The following is a 4,664-nucleotide window of genomic DNA, read 5'->3' as shown; positions in this document are numbered from 1 at the left end:
GCACACCACTGAAAGGAACCTGGTTCTGTCCCCTTTACAACCGACCTTCAGGTATTTATATACATGGGTAAGATCCCACCAAAGCCTTCTCTTCTCCAGGGTAAGCAGTCACAACTCTCAGCCATTCCTCACAGGGCACTTGTTCCAGTCCCTTCATCATCTCCAGGCCACTTTGAGGGACCCTCCCCACTATGTCTATGTGTCTCTTTCACTTGGGGAGCTCGAAACTGCCCACAGTAGAGAGGAAGGATCACCTCCCTCAACCTGCTGGAAACACTCATAGAATCATAGAACAGTTTGTGTTGGAAGGGACACTTAAACATCATCTAGCCCAACCCCCTCTGCAATGAGCAGGGACATCTTCAACTAGATCAGCTTCCTCAGAGCCCCATCCAACATGACCTTGAATGTTTCCAGGAATGGGGCATCTACCACCTCACTGAGCAATTTGTTCCAGTGTTTCACCACGTCATCACAAAAAATTTCTTCCTTATATCTAGTCTAAATCCACCCTCTTTTAATTTAAAACCATTACTGCTTGTCCTTTTGCTACAGGCCCTACTAAAAAGTCTGTCCCCATCTTTCTTATGAGCCCCCTTGAAGTACTGGGAGGCTGCAATAAGGTTTTCCCTGAAGCTTCTTTTCTCCAGGCTGAGCAATGCCAACTCTCTCAGCCTTTCCTCAAGGAGAGGTGTTCCATCCCTCTGATCATCTTTGTGGCCCTCCTCTGGACTCGCCTCAACAGGTCTGTGTCTTTCATGTACTGAGGATCCAGATCAGTATTCCAGGTGGGCTCTCACCAGACCAGAGTAGAAGGGCAGAGTCGCCTCCTTGACCTGCTGGCCACACTTCTTTTAATGCAGTCCAGGATACGGTTGGCTTTCTGGGCTGCAAGTGCACATTGCCAGCTCATGTCCAGTTTTTCATCCACGAGTATTCCCAAGTCCTTCCCCGCAGGGCTGCTCTCAATCTCTTCAGTCCCCAGCCTGTATTAATACTGGGGGTTGCTCTCACCCATGGGCAGGACCTTGCACTTGGCCTTGCTGAACCTCATGAGGTTCATATAGGCTCACTTCTTGAGCTTGCCCAGGTCCCTCTGAATGGCATCCTGCCCCTCATGTGTGTCAACCGCACCACTCAACTTGCTGTCATCATCAAATTTGCTGAGGGTGCACTCAATCCCACTGTCTTTCTCATAGATATATATATTTAAAGTACTGGTCCCAGTATGGACCCCTGAGGGACACCAGTTGTCACCGATCTCCATCTGGACACTGAGCCATTGACCACCACCCTCTGGATGTGACCATCCAGCCAATTCCTTATCCACCAAATCGTCCACCCATCCAATCCATATCTCTCCATTTTAGAGAGAGGGATGTTGTGAGGGACCCTGTCAAAGGCCTCGTGGAAGTCCAGATAGATGACATCCATAGCTCTGCCGTTGTCCACTGAGGCTGACAGGTCAGTAGTTCCCTGGGTCCTCCTTTCTACCCTTTTTTAAAATGGGTGCGATGTTTCCCTTTTTCCAGTCACTGAGGACTTCACCTGACTGCCATGACTTTTCCAATATCATGGACAGTGGCTTGGCAACTACAAGAGCCAGTTCCCTCAGGGTTCTGGGATGTATCTCATCAGGTCCCATAGACTTACACATGTTCAGGTTCCTCAGGTGGTCTCGAGCCTCATCTTCTCTTACAGGGGAGGGACTTTGTCCCCCAGTCCTTGTCTTGCAGTCCATTCACTCAGGAGGTGTGGGAGGAGAAGCTGCCAGTGAAGACTGAGGCAAAAGTTTAAGTACCTCAGCCTTTTCCTCGGCTGTTGTTACCAGTTTACAGTTAAGTTCACCGGGGGTGGAGTACGCTTTCCTTGACCTATTTTCTCTGGCTGACATACCTGTAGAAGCCTGTTAGATGCTCTCGAATAAACAACCAACCACAAAGTTAAAAAATAAATAAATTATTATTAACTCAATTAACTAGCTCTCTGTAAATTACAGGTTCCAATGTCTGTGAGAGGAGAACAGAACCATTTTCTAGGGTTTAATGGCAACCCAAAATGTAGAACAAAGCCCCGCTCCCTGGGGCTTAATGACAACACAAAACATTTTACAAAGCCCTTCTACCTAGGGTTTAACAGTAACCCAAAACACTCTCACTCACCTGACAATGAGGGCTCTCAACCTTGAGGACCTGCTCAGGGCAGCATCCTGACCCACAGTCCCTCGCGGAGTAACCTTGGACAGCGTCCTGAACCAAGGGGAGAGTCCTTGACTGCAGCTGCTGCTCTAGGGGACGAGCTCAAAATGGCTCCCCCAGGGGATTACATTTATACTCAGGCCAGATCTGACCTGTAGGAAATAGTGGCTCACTTTGGGCAAACTCCCCAATTACCATGAGGCCCTGAGAACAAAGGTAGTCAAGAGCTGCTACACTTCAGCAGACAAGAAGCCCAGTTTTCATTGGGTGAATGCACCTGACACAAAATCCTTCTTATTCTTTCTGTCCTTTGCCAAGTTCAGCTCCAGCCTCTCCTTGGCCTTCCCAACCTCATCCCTACACAACTGGGAAGTGTCCCTATAATTGTCCCTCCTTCCACTGTCTGTGCCTTTCCTTCTTCTCCTTTATTGTGACTACGAGATCTTGACTCATCCACGCTGGTCTCTTGCCTTCCTTTCCTGATTTCTTATATCTAGGGACTGAGAGCTCCTGTGCTCTATGGAATTCCCCCCAGTGTAGCCCAGGACAGCATTAGCTGCCTTCGCTGCAAGGCCACATTAGGATTTTGTTCATTAATTTCACTTGTGGAAATACTTTAATGACTTTAAGGATGCATCTCACTTAGGGCTGGGTTTTGTAGTATTGGCGTCTCCATGTGAGTTATGCCTCTGTGCTTCAAATATACTCACTGGATAACAAGAAAATTAAAGGACTTGAGAGACATTCAGATTCCCATAGCAAGAACACCTGTATTTGACAGGTGAAGCATTTATCTGGCTCCACTGATTGTTCTGACCATCAGATGCCTGACTCACAAATAAACACCAGGATTTTGGAGCCCAGATGCAGGTCTATTAGTCTCTGGGTCAGCTAGGAGGAGTCCCACCCAAGGACACCCACATAAGGTCAGGCTGAAGCCTCACCTTGCTCAGTAACTCGATTGTTTATACAACCATTAGTGTATAGGCAAGACCAGAAGAGTAATTCAGCGTATACTGCTAGAGCTACAGAATATTTTGCTAGTCTCCAGAAACTGGTGCAATAGTATATGCTGTCGTTTTTAGACAGCATAGCTTGTTTAGTTCCTGTGACTGTATTGAATGGACCTGCAGGGGCAGTAATGAAGATTTAAATGCCCAATTTACATCTTCATTTGGGTACCTAGAGTTAAGCATCCTCACCTTCACCTGATTCTTGCCCATGCTGACCACACAGCTGAATCATGCTGTTCCCTGTAATGAAGAATCCTTCTCTGACTATAGAATAACTGCAGACATTTTGAACACATGAAGACATCTACACTGGGATGTCTTCACTAGCAAAGTTAAGCTTTGGGGCTTTTTACTGAAAGAACTAGAAAAGGAAAATGTGTTTTGTCTTTTTCCCCTGTTCTGGTGAAAATAGATTCTTCCCTACAAATTCTCCTGGGGTTTGTCTTTCCCAGAAATAAATGGATTTTCTTTAGTGCTGTCAAATAACTCTTCTGTTCACCCTTGGCATCTGGTCCTCTGAATGTCCACAGGGTAGAAATGACTTAATTACTTGTCTCCATCTGCAGTTAAACAAACACATTTGTTGAGCAGATCACTTTCGAGAGGCAACGAGCATAAGATTGGAACAAGTTTGTTCTTTCTGCTCTACACAGTCATCCAACACTACCTAGGTAAGCTCTGCAGTGTCAAACACCTGCAATGGCTCCCAGGCAGTAACCTCAGTGCTACAATGCAGACCCTCAGCTCCATGCCATAGAAGTTTTCTCCTGGTGTTTTTTTGTTTGTTTTTTTGTTGGTTTTTTTTTTCTTGCTTCTGATTTTTTTGATGACTAAGCATAGCCCTCACAACAGTTTAGGATTTTTGAACAGAGGAAAAAAAGACCCTACACAGGTGCAGACATAAATTTAGGGCCACAGACACACTATGTGATATTCAGAGTAGATGCTCAAATAAGTGCTACATAGTGGTGGGATGTCCCAGCACGGATGCCTTAAGAGTCATTCCTTCCTGGGAACTGTTTTGTCAGTTTGAAGAAGCTATTAACTCTGCTACAATAAGAGCCCATTTAGTATAATAGGAGTAAGTAGTTGGGTCAAAACAGTTTGTGCTCTGCTACTAGAGAGGAGTACAAAGTGCATGTACAAAGTGAAACAGTTCATGTCCATCCAAGCTGTTCCATAAGCTGAAATAATACAGTTAGAAAAGATAATTTAGAGATTCTCTTCTGAAACACACCCTTACCCCAAAGAAAATCAGTAAGGTAGACACTGACACTGTCTGTGCTGGGAGAAGTCCACCACAATTTTCAGGGAAAAGAGCATGACCAAGCATCTTTTCTATTTACAAAGATAGAAATGAGGCTGTGGGACCACTGGAAAAAATGAGTGCAACAAAGGTGTTGGAGCTGAAGTTTCTCCACTTCTTCAGCTGTATAAACACAACACGGTTTCC

The sequence above is a fragment of the Athene cunicularia genome (assembly GCF_003259725.1).
Source record: "Athene cunicularia isolate RWA chromosome 11 unlocalized genomic scaffold, athCun1 chr11_part3, whole genome shotgun sequence".
Lineage (NCBI taxonomy): Eukaryota > Metazoa > Chordata > Aves > Strigiformes > Strigidae > Athene > Athene cunicularia.
This window is presented reverse-complemented; position numbering follows the sequence as displayed.